Raw genomic sequence first — 13,456 nt, 5'->3', positions numbered from 1 at the left:
GCTACTAAGGTAGCCATTGACCTCAGAAGCTTCACGTACGCAGGAAATTCTCCTTAATTGAGGTTTCCCATTGCTATAACTTGCAACTTTATCTGTCATAAGTTCATAAATAATTGTGTACAACTCTGAACATTCTTCAGTCCTTGCCAGCCAGAGTACATTAGATTACCTTCCTAATTGTACATATTGGTTATTCCGACAAAAGGACCAATTTTAGAAGCTATAAAAAATGGAGGTCTTATGTTCTGGGTGGAGTACTGTGATCATGAGTACAGTGCCTCCGAGTCCCTTATCAGTAGTCAAAGGGCGGTGAAATTCGCACATGACATCTCTGCTTGGGGAACTAGAGAAACAGGGAAGGACTTTGACTACAAGCTCATGGTAGATATTGAATTAGGAAGTAATATTCATCAGGCTTAATTACAACCAGACTGAAAATATTTTTATAATCTGAAATGTCCTAATTCATTGTTATACATCACAGGGTTTGTAACATATTGTATACAGCGTGAGTACAGAGCTTGTAATATACCATATACAGTGTGAGTAAAGAGCTTGTAATATACTGTATACAGCGTGTGTACGGGGCTTGTAATATACTGTATACAGCGTGTGTACGGGGATTGTAATATACTATATACAATGTGTTTACAGGGCATGTAATATAATAATAATAATAATAATAATCTTTATATATAGCGCTAACATATTCCGCAGCGCTTTACAGTTTGGACACTTTATCATCACTGTCCCTGATGGGGCTCACAATCTAAATTCCCTATCAGTATGTCTTTGGAATGTGGGAGGAAACCGGAGTGCCCGGAGGAAACCCACGCAAACACGGAGAGAACATACAAACTCTTTGCAGATGTTGTCCAAGGTGGGATTAGAACCCAGGACCCCAGCGCTGCAAGGCTGCAGTGCTAACCACTGCGCCACCGTGCTGCCCCTATACACATATACTATGTACAGTGTGAGTACGTGGCATGTAATATACTGTATACAGCGCGAGTACGGGGCATGTAGTATACTGTATACAGCGCAAGTACGGGGCATGTAATATACTGTATAAAGTGCGAGTACGGGGCATGTAATATACTGTATACAGCGCAAGTATGGGGCATGTAATATACTGTGTACAGTGCGAGTACGGGGCATGTAATATACTGTATACAGCACGAGTACGGGGCATGTAATATACTGTATACAGCACGAGTACAGGGCATGTAATATACTGTATACAGCGCAAGTATGGGGCATGTAATATACTGTGTACAGTGCGAGTACGGGGCATGTAATATACTGTATACAGCGTGAGTATGGGGCATGTAATATACTGTGTATAGCGCGAGTACCGGGCATGTAATATACTGTATACAGCGCGAGTACGGGGCATGTAATATACTGTATATAGCGTGAGTACGGGGCTTGTAATATACTATATACAGCGTGAGTACAGAGATTGTAATATACCATATACAGTGTGAGTAAAGAGCTTGTAATATACTGTATACAGCGTGTGTACGGGGCTTGTAATATACTGTATACAGCGTGTGTACGGGGCTTGTAATATACTATATACAATGTGTTTACAGGGCATGCAATATACTATATACAGCGTGAGTACGTGGCATGTAATGTACTGTATACAGCGCGAGTACGGGGCATGTAATATTCTGTATACAGCGCGAGTACCGGGCTTGTAATATACTGTGTACAGCGCGAGTAAGGGGCATGTAATATACTGTATAGAGTGCGAGTACGGGGCATGCAATATACTGTATACAGCGCAAGTATGGGGCATGTAATATACTGTGTACAGTGCGAGTACGGGGCATGTAACATACTGTATACAGCGTGAATATGGGGCATGTAATATACTGTGTATAGCGCGAGTACGGGGCTTGTAATATACTATATACAGTGCAAGTACGTGGCATGTAATATACTGTATACAGCGCGAGTACAGGGCATGTAATATACTGTGTACAGCGCGAGTACGGGGCATGTAATATACTGTATACAGTGCGAGTACGGGGCATGTAATATACTGTATACAGCGTGAGCATGGGGCATGTAATATACTGTGTACAGTGCGAGTACGGGGCATGTAATATACTGTATACAGTGCGAGTACGGGGCATGTAATATACTGTATACAGCGCAAGTACAGGGTATGTAATATACTGTATACAGCGCGAATATGGGGCATGTAATATACTGTATACAGCTTGAGTACGGGGCTTGGAATATACTATTTACAGGGCCTTGCGAAAGTATTCGGCCCCCTGGAACTTTTCAACCTTTTCCCACATATCCTGCTTCAAACATAAAGATACTAAATGTACATTTTTGGTGAAGAATCAACAACAAGTGGAACACAATTGTGCAGTTAAATGAAATTTATTGGTTATTTTAAATTTTTGTGGAAATTTAAAAACTGAAAAGTGGGGCGTGCAATATTATTCAGCCCCTTTAACTTAATACTTTGTTGCGCCACCTTTTGCTGTGATTACAGCTGCAAGTTGCTTGGGGTATGTCTCTATCAGTTTTGTACATCGAGAGACTGAAATTCGTGCCCATTCTTCCTTAGCAAACAGCTCGAGCTCAGTGAGGTTTGATGGAGATCGTTTGTGAACAGCAGTTTTCAGCTCTTTCCACAGATTCTAGATTGGATTGAGGTCTGGACTTTGACTTGGCCATTCTAACACCTGGATACATTTATTTGTGAATCATTCCATTGTAGATTTTGCTTTATGTTTGGGATCATTGTCTTGATGGAAGACAAATCTCCGTCCCAGTCTCCGGTCTTTTGCAGACTCCAACAGGTTTTCTTCAAGAATGGTCCTGTGTTTGGCTCCATCCATCGTGCCTGCCGAATGCAAGAAAATGCAACATGTTGCGTACGGCGGGCTTGTCAAAATGACGCACGCAGGCGCATCCGCATACAACACATGTCTCTGCGTACACAATGTTAAAGATAGATACACAGGACGCATGCGGAAGTAGGCGGAGCTAAGGAAAGAAGTTCACAGCCCCACGCTGCGGACTCCAGCGCTAATGTGAACCCGACCTTACTGAGTAGTTGGGAGGTCGCTCATTACTTCTGATCCGAGGCTGAAGTGTCACAGCATTTTTCTGTTAGTGTTTTGGGAGTCAGTAACTAGATATTTGCTATTGCTTTTCTAAAGTTTTTCATATAGGCTTTTGTGCAATAGTCACAAAAATACTTGTAGAAAATAGGCAGTTGTTGATGGTTGTTATCTAGAGACAAGGACAGTATAGAAATATAGAAACGTCTGAATATAATATTAATCTGTTTCACATAAGATGACTGTTCAGGGAATTCTGATTCCAGGTGATGTTTGTTGTGGAGGAAATTCTCTTTCAACAAAAATTCTTAAACATCCCAAAATAAGTATAACAACTGGATATGATCGCCCTGCGGTACGCACCAATCTGTAATATTACTAGCAGATGTATTATTTCCTAACTTCAAGAAATGTTTAACATTGGATGTAAATGTAGTCTCGGTGTCACCCTCTGTTTTTCAGTGTTTCCATCTGGAGGAAATTAAAGCCATGTTCCATACCTACACACACTGTTAAGCAGCCATATCACATGCCTACACACTGTTAGGGAGCCATATTTCATACTGTGATGCAGTGTCTGGTGTTACATGTGAGGGTCACTGTATGCCCCCCCCAGGATGGGCATGGAGGCGAAGTGAGGCCATGAGAATGCACTGCAGTCACAGGCGTAGCTGTGGTAGCAATACAGACTAAAGTGAGTATAGGTCTTGGACATGCTGGTTGTCCAAGGCAGATTTAGGGTAAACCTACTCTGGGCTTTGGTGTTTTGAAACAGACTGCAGGATGATAGTCATGCAGTCTGTTTCATTCCTGGCCAGGATTTCCATGTGGCTGAAGACCACAAATTCAAGTTAAAAACCCTGCAGTATAGGGTTTGGGTGTGTCATCTTCAAAGTCAGTGTAAGTCTGGTGTTTGGAGGAGTACAGAGCAGAAGGCTCTGCAGCGCTCCACCTGTGTGAAGCAACACAGGCCAGCGGAGCTAAACAGCGAAGTCAGCTGAAAAGCATGGCACCCTACAGCATACACAGCAGTGCAGTCGCCCACGGCAACTGGTCTCAGGAGGTGGACTGGCGTGTTTAGTGACTGTAAACTGGAGGATATGGTTCCCGGCTGCGATCCGGAGGATATCGTGTACTGTCTAATGCTGTGAGTAAAGAGACATTAACACGGCAATGCAGTCACCCACGGCAACAGGTCAGAGGTGGACTGGCGTGTTTAAGTGACTGTAATCCAGAGGATCTGTGCCCGGCTGCAATTCGGTGGTTATCATGTGCTGTGTTTATATGAGTTGAACATTAAAGAGATGTTTTGCTTTGAACTTTGCTGGGTGACTGCCTCAACACTGCATAAGTGTGCTACTACTGCACTGCAATACCTACACACACTGTTAGGGAGCCACATCCCATACCGACATACACTGTTAGGGAGCCACATCCCATACCTACACACAATGTTAGGGAGCTACATAACATACCTACACAATGTTAGGGAACCACATCCCATACCTACACACACACTGTCAGGGAGCCACATCTCATACCTACACACATTGTTAGGGGGGCACATCCCATACCTACACACACTGTAAGGGAGCCACTTCCCATACCTACACACACTGTTAGGGAGCTACATCCCATACCTACACAATGTTAGGGAACCACATCCCATACCTACACACACTATTAGGGATCCACATCCCATACCTACACACACTGTTAGGGAGCCACATCCCATATCGACACACAATGTTAGGGAGCTACATCCCATACCTACACACTGTTAGGGAGCCACATCTCATACCTACACACATTGTTAGGGGGCCACATCCCATACCTACACACACTGTTAGGGAGCCACATCCAATACCAACACACACTGCGAGGGAGCCACATCCCATACCTACACACATTGTTAGAGGGCCACATCCCAACCCTACACACACTGTTAGGGAGCCACATCCCAACCCTACACACACTGTTAGGGAGCCACATCCCATACCTACACACACTGTTAGGGAGCCACATCCCATACCTACACACACTGCGAGGGAGCCACATCCCATACCTACACACTGCTAGGGAGCTACATCCCATACCTACACACACTGCGAGGGAGCCACATCCCATACCTACACACTGCTAGGGAGCTACATCCCATACCTACACACACTGTTAGGGAGCCACATCCCATACCTACACACACTGTTAGGGAGCCACATCCCATACCTACACACACTGTTAGGGAGCCACATCCCATACCTACACACACTACTAGGGAGCCACATCCCATACCTACACACAATGTTAAGGAGCCAAATCCCATACCTACACACACTGTTAGGGAGCTACATCCCATACCTACACACATTGTTATGGAGCCACATCCCATACCTACACACACTGTTAGGGAGCTACATCCCATACCTACACACAATATTAACCCCTTTCTGCCATTAGACGTACTATTCCGTCCATGTGGGGTGGGCTTTACTTCCCAAGGACGGAATAGTATGTCATAGCCGATCGGCCGCGCTCACGGGGGGAGCGCGGCCGATCGCGGCCGGGTGTCAGCTGCTTATCGTAGCTGACATCCGGCACTATGTGCCAGGAGCGGTCACGGACCGCCCCCGACACATTAACCCCCGGCACACCACGATCAAACATGATCGCGATGTGCCGGCGGTGCAGGGAAGCATCGCGCAGGGAGGGGGCTCCCTGCGGGCTTTCCTGAGACCCCCGCAGCAACGCGATGTGATCGAGTTGCTCCGGGGGTCTCCTACCTCCCTCCCTGCATCAAGTCCCGGATCCAATATGGCCGCGGATCCGGGTCCTGCAGGGAGGGAGGTGGCTTACCAAGTGCCTGCTCAGAGCAGGCACTGTGAAGGCTGCACTGCTCTCAGACAGATCGGTGATCTGTCAGAGTGCTGTGCAAACTGGCAGATCACTGATCTGTATTGTCCCCCCCTGGGACAAAGTAAAAAAGTAAAAAAAAAATTTTTTACAAGTGTGTAAAAAAAAAAAAAAAAAAATCCTAAATAATGAAAAAAAAATAAATAAAAAATATTATTCCCATAAATACATTTCTTTATCTAAATAAAAAAAAAAAAAACAATAAAAGTACACATATTTAGTATCGCCGCGTCCGTAACGACCCGACCTATAAAACTGGCCCACTAAACCCCTTCAGTAAACACCGTAAGAAAAAAAAAAAAAAACGAGGCAAAAAACAACGCTTTATTATCATACCGCTGAACAAAAAGTGGAATAACACGCGATCAAAAAGACAGATATAAATAACCAGGGTACCGCTGAAAGCGTCATCTTGTCCCGCAAAAAATGAGCCACCATACAGCAACATCAGCAAAAAAATAAAAATTTATAGTCCTCAGAATAAAGCGATGCAAAAATAATTATTTTTTCTATAAAATAGTTTTTATCGTATAAAAGCGCCAAAACATAAAAAAATTATATAAATGAGGTGTCGCTGTAATCGTACTGACCCGAAGAATAAAACTGCTTTATCAATTTTACCAAACGCGGAACGGTATAAACGTCTCCCCCAAAAGAAATTCATGAATAGCTGGTTTTTGGTAATTCTGCCTCACAAAAATCGGAATAAAAGGCGATCAAAAAATGTCACGTGCCCGAAAGTGTTACCAATAAAAACGTCAACTCGTCCCGCAAAAAACAAGACCTCACATGACTCTGTGGACTCAAATATGGAAAAATTATAGCTCTCAAAATGTGGTAACGCAAAAAATATTTTTTGCAATAGAAAGCGTCTTTCAGTGAGTGACGGCTGCCAATCATAAAAATCCGCTAAAAAATCTGCTATAAAAGTAAATCAAACCCCCCTTCATTACCCCCTTAGTTAGGGAAAAGTAAAAAAAATTTAAAAAATGTATTTATTTCCATTTTCCCATTAGGGCTAGGGTTAGGGTTAGGGTTAGGGCTAGGGTTAGGGCTAGGGTTAGGGCTGAGGTTAGGGCTAGGGTTAGGGTTAGGGCTAGGGTTAGGGCTAGGGTTAGGGTTAGGGCTAGGGTTAGGGCTAGGGTTAGGGCTAGGGTTAGGGCTAGGGTTAGGGCTAGGGTTATGGTTAGGGCTAGGGTTAAGGCTACAGTTAGGGTTAAGGCTACAGTTAGGGTTGGGGCTAAAGTTAGGGTTAGGGTTTGGATTACATTTACGGTTAGGAATAGGGTTGGGATTAGGGTTAGGGGTGTGTCAGGGTTAGAGATGTGGTTAGGGTTACCATTGGAATTAGAGTTAGGGGTGTGTTTGGATTAGGGTTTCAGTTATAATTGGGGGGTTTCCACTGTTTAGACACATCAGGGGCTCTCCAAACGCAACATGGCGTCCGATCTCAATTCAAGCCAATTCTGCGTTGAAAAAGTAAAACAGTGCTCCTTCCCTTCCGAGCTCTCCCGTGTGCCCAAACAGGAGTTTACCCCAATATATGGGGTATCAGCGTACTCAGGACAAATAGGACAACAACTTTTAGGGTCCAAGTTCTCCTGTTACCCTTGGGAAAATACAAAACTGGGGGCTAAAAGATAAGTTTTGTGGGAAAATTTTTTTTTTTTAATTTTCACGGCTCTGCGTTATAAACTGTAGTGAAATACGTGTGGGCTCAAAGTTCTCACAACACATCTAGATAAGTTCATGGGGGGGTCTAGTTTCCAATATGTGGTCACTTGTTGGGGGTTTCTACTGTTTAGGTACATCAGGGGCTCTGCAAACGCAATGTGACGCCTGCAGACCATTCCATCTAAGTCTGCATTCCAAATGGCGCTCCTTCCCTTCCGAGCCCTCCCATGCGCCCAAACGGTGGTTCCCCTCCACATATGGGGCATCAGCGCACTCAGGACAAATTGGACAACACATTTTGGGGTCCAATTTCTCCTGTTACCCTCGAGAAAATACAAAACTGGGGGCTAAAAAATAATTTTGGGGGGAATTTTTCTTTTTATTTTCACGGCTCTGCGTTAGAAACTGTAGTGAAACACTTGGGGGCTCAAAGTTCTCACAATACATCTAGATAAGTTCCTTGGGGGGGTCTAGTTTCCAATATGGGGTCACTTGTGGGGGGTTTCTATTGTTTAGGTACATTAGGGGCTCTGCAAACGCAATGTGACGACTGCAGACCATTCCATCTAAGTCTGTATTTCAAATGGCGCTCCTTCCCTTCCGAGCCTTCCCATGCGCCCAAACGGTGGTTCCCCCCCACATATGGGGTATCAGCGCACTCAGGACAAATTGCACAACAAATTTTGGGGTCCAATTTCTCCTGTTCCCCTCGGGAAAATACAAAACTGGGGGCTAAAAAAAAATATTTGTGGGAAAAAAAATTTGTTTTATTTTTACGGCTCTGCATTATAAACTTCTGTGAAGCTCTTGGTGGGTCAAAGTGCTCACAACACATCTAGATAAGTTCCTTAGGGGGTCTACTTTCCAAAATGGTGTCACTTGTGGGGGGTTTCAATGTTTAGGCACATCAGTGGCTCTCCAAACGCAACATGGCGTCTCATCTCAATTCCTGTGAATTTTGCATTGAAAAGTCAAAACGGCGCTCCTTCCCTTCCGAGCTCTCCCATGCGCCCAAACAGTGGTTTACCCCCACATATGGGGTATCAGCGTACTGAGGACAAATTGTACAACAACTTTTTGGTTCCAATTTCTTCTCTTACCATTGGGAAAATAAAAAATTGGGGGCGAAAAGATCATTTTTTTTTTTCACAAAAATGATTTTTTATTTTTACGGTTCTGCATTATAAACTTCTGTGAAGCACTTGGTGGGTCAAAGTGCTCACCATACCTCTAGATAAGTTCCTTAGGGGGTCTACTTTCCAAAATGGTGTCACTTGTGGGGGGTTTCAATGTTTAGGCACATCAGTGGCTCTTCAAACGCAACATGGCGTCCCATCTCAATTCCTGTCAATTTTGCACTGAAAGGTCAAACAGCACTCCTTCCCTTCCGAGGTCTCCCATGCGCCCAAACAGTGGTTTACCCCCACATATGGGGTATCAGAGTACTCAGGACAAATTGTGCAACAACTTTTTGGTTCCAAATTCTTCTCTTACCATTGGGAAAATAAAAAATTGGGGGCGAAAAGATCATTTTTTTTACAAAAAATATTTTTTATTTTTACGGTTCTGCATTATAAACTTCTGTGAAGCACTTGGTGGGTCAAAATGCTCACCACACCTGTAGATAAGTTCCTTAGGGGGTCTACTTTCCAAAATGGTGTCACTTGTGGGGGGTTTCAATGTTTAGGCACATCAGTGGCTCTCAAAAACCAAACATGGCGTCCCATCTCAATTCCAGTCAATTTTGCATTAAAAAGTCAAATGGCGCTCCTTCGCTTCCAAGCTCTGTCATGCGCCCAAACAGTGGTTTACCTCCACTTATGGGGTATCTTCATACTCAGGACAAATTGTACAACAAGGTTTGGGGTCCATTTTCTCCTGTAACTCTTGGCAAAATAAAACAAATTGGAGCTGAAGTAAATTTTTTGTGAAAAAAAGTAAAATGTTAATTTTTATTTAAACATTCCAAAAATTCCTGTGAAACACCTGAAGGGTTAATAAACTTCTTGAATGTGGTTTTGAGAACCTTGAGGGGTGCAGTTTTTAGAATGGTGTCACACTTGGGTATTTTCTATCATATAGACCCCTCAAAATGACTTCAAATGAGATGTGGCCCCTAAAATAAAATGGTGTTGTAAAAATGAGAAATTGCTGGTCAACTTTTAACCCTTATAACTCCCTAACAAAAAAAAATTTTGGTTCCAAAATTGTGCTGATGTAAAGTAGACATGTGGAAAATGTTACTTATTAAGTATTTTGTGTGACATATCTCTGTGATTTAATTGCATAAAAATTCAAAGTTGGAAAATTGCAAAATTTTCAAAATTTTCGCCATATTTCCGTTTTTTTTCACAAATAATCGCAAGTAATATCAAAGAAATTTTACAACTATCATGAAGTACAATATGTCACGAGAAAACAATGTCAGAATCACCGGGATCCGTTGAAGCGTTCCAGAGTTATAACCTCATAAAGGGACAGTGGTCAGAATTGTAAAAATTGGCCCGGTCCATAACGTGCAAACCACCCTTGGGGGTGAAGGGGTTAAGGAGCCACATCCCATACCTACACACAATGTTAGGGAGCTACATCCCATACCTACACACAATGTTAGGGAGCCACATCCCATACCTACACACACTGTTAGGGAGCTACATCCCATACCTACACACAATATTAAGGAGCCACATCCCATACCTACACACAATGTTAGGGAGCTACATCCCATACCTACACACAATGTTAAGGAGCCACATCCCATACCCACACACAATGTTAGGGAGCCACATCCCATACCTACACACAATGTTAGGGAGCCACATCCCATACCTACACACACTGTTAGGGGGCCACATCCCATACCTACACACATTGCTAGGGGGCACATCCCATACCCACACACACTGCTAGGGAGCCTCATCCCATACATACACATATCCCATACCTACACACACTGTTAGGGAGCCACATCCCATACCTACACATGCTGTTGGTCAGCAGGAATAGACGTTATGGATTTTTGATTCGTTCACTGATCTATGCTGTATCGCCATAATTGTTACAAGACACCATATTTATCTATATTTTGCGTGTTTTTTTTTTTTTTTTTACTAAACATGTATATTATCTCTGCAGCACAAACGTCAGAGGAGTTGTCCACATGTCTGGCTTCACAGTTAACACTAACCAGTGCAATAACCCTAAATTAAAGGTCCAATTATCAACCTGATTCATTCTTTTCTGAGCAATCATAATAATAACTGGTCACTCTTACAAAAATAAGGCACCGTATATGTATCATGAAACACACCCTTCTAAACCTGACCAAAGGCTAAAGCTATTATATTCATTGACTCACAGGTGACGTATCCTGATTGGAGATGATAACTTTCCACAACTTTTTTATCTGGGCCAGTCCTATATGATAACTTCTTTCAGCTATCACTGCAAAGTTTATAGAATTTTTCATTGATGAAGTACATAGATGAAGGTGCAAAAGTTCTCCTAGGTGGAGGTGGTATATGTATGTACTCAGAGTGACCATAGCTTTGAGGAACTCCCTGTGCATGACGCCAATAACATGTTAGCATTGTATGGCAGGAATATTAGGACCCTTTATTTCAATATATACATTATGTCTCGGTGTATTTTAGGGGATGGGCTCTATTTATTGTAAGTGTGTGATTATAAGGGCTAAAGAGTAAGAAAAAGCATTGCTGGCTGCCAACTATGCCCACTTTGCAATGGCTGTTTCAGCAAAGGGGACGACTCATTTGTGATATCAGTGCTGTAGCCACTTCTCAGGTAACTTCAGCAAGCTTTATCATGGGCAGCAGGGCTGCCACTAGGAATTTCGGGGCCCCATAGTGGCAAAGTTTTGGGGGCCCCCTTGAGACTCTGCCCAGGCTCCACCTCAGCCCCACCTCCTCCCCCTTGAACTGTCCACAGTCCCACCGCTTTCTCTTGGATAAACTCCACTTCTCACCAATCACACATTAACAGTTCCCATCACCAGATCACACATATAGCCAGCAGCTTTTGTTTTGGCAAAAAGATTTTTTAAGCTGCCAAAATGACAAGATAGACTCTTTTGGCCGAGCACTACTCTACTCTAACCTATTAATCATTTGTTAAAATATCCAATACAATTTAGGTAAATTTTTATTTATTTTTCAATTTTTAAAATGACCAATAATATCAGATACAAGGGACAAATACCAAGGCACCATGACCAGACACCATATTACCATCACATAGAGACATATAATACCACATACAAGGAACAAAGACCTCCACATCATTTCCAGACCACATATTACCACCACAGTGACCGAATAATACCATATACAAGGAATAAATACCACCACACCATGACCAGACAACATATTACCACCACAGTGCCCGAATAATACCACATACAAGGAACAAATACCACCGCACCATGTCCAGACCACATATTACCACTACATAGTGACCAAATAATAGCAAGGAATACAAGGAACAAATACCGCCACACCATGGCCGGACAACATATTACCACCACATAGTGAATACTACAATACTGATCATTAATAAAAAAACAAACAACACAATACTAATATCACTATAAGTGCCATTATACACAGGAAACCTGTACTTGGTATGCAGTGTACAGGTAATACACTGTCACCAGTGACATTATACACATGAGAACTGTATATATTGTACAGGTTATACAGTGATCAATGATATTATACACAGGAGCTCTGTATATAGTGTCAGTGTAAAGGTAATATAGTGATCACTGGTGACATTGTACACAGGAACACTGTATATAGTATACAGTGTACAGGTAACACACTGACTCACCAGTGACGTGTCTAAGTGGAGTCCTTCATCTTTGCTTTTTATCTTCATCCAGCGCAGACCACCATCACTTCTTCCAGCCGGGGACAGGCTCTGCAGGAAATAACACAGTTATCTAGAGCTCTGCTTGCAAAACACATTACTTAAATTTTTTCCCAAATTCTAAACTACATCAGATGAAGGAAAAAAAGGCGTCATAGTGCTGCTCTGCACAGTAACAGGACCGCCTCCCCCTTTTAAAACAGTATCCTCAAAAAATAAAATAAATACATCACTGCAATAATAATATCCCTTAATTAGCCCTTATGGTAATAATATCCCCCATCCTGGCCCCCTTGTGTCTCATTCCTGGCTCCAGCCATATGTTCTTCCATCCTGCCCTCATGAGTATCCATTCTACCCCCAAGTGATGTCCCATGATCCTGCCCCATCTGTCCCATGATCCTGCCCAATCTGTCACATGATCCTACCCCATCTGTCCCATGAGCCTGCCCCATGATCCTGCCCCATCTGTCTCCATCATATCCATCCTGCCCATGATTCTGCTTCATCTGTCTCCATCGTATCCATCCTGCCCCATAATCCTGCCCCATCTGTCTCCATCCTGCACCATGTCTCCATCCTGCACCATGATCCTGCCCCATCTGTCGCCATCCTGCCCCATCTGTCTCCATCCTGCCCCCTGTGTCTCCCATCCTGCCCCCTGTGTCTCCCATCCTGCCCCCTTGTCTCCATTCTGCCCCGTGTCTCCATTCTACCCCCGTGTCTCCATTCTGCCCCTTGTCTCCATTCTGCCCCGTTTCTCCATTCTGCCTTGTGTCTCCATTCTGCCCCGTGTCTCCATACTGCCCCGTGTCTCCATCCTGCCCCATTGTCTCCATCCTGCCCCTTTGTCTCCATTCTGCCCTTTATCTCCATTCTGCCCCCTTTGTCTC

At 43.5% G+C, this 13,456-nt stretch overlaps 1 protein-coding gene across 1 annotated transcript in view; it reads left to right on the top strand.

Moving 5' to 3' along the window:
* Nucleotides 1–13,456, top strand: part of EMILIN2 (elastin microfibril interfacer 2) — a 135,372-nt gene that overhangs the window by 3,557 nt on the left and 118,359 nt on the right. The gene's annotated exons all lie outside the window — the stretch shown is intronic.

This window comes from Ranitomeya imitator, chromosome 6, assembly GCF_032444005.1.
Source record: "Ranitomeya imitator isolate aRanImi1 chromosome 6, aRanImi1.pri, whole genome shotgun sequence".
Classification (NCBI taxonomy): domain Eukaryota; kingdom Metazoa; phylum Chordata; class Amphibia; order Anura; family Dendrobatidae; genus Ranitomeya; species Ranitomeya imitator.
The sequence above is the reverse complement of the archived record's forward strand: the minus strand, read 5'-3'. Positions and strand labels throughout refer to the sequence as shown.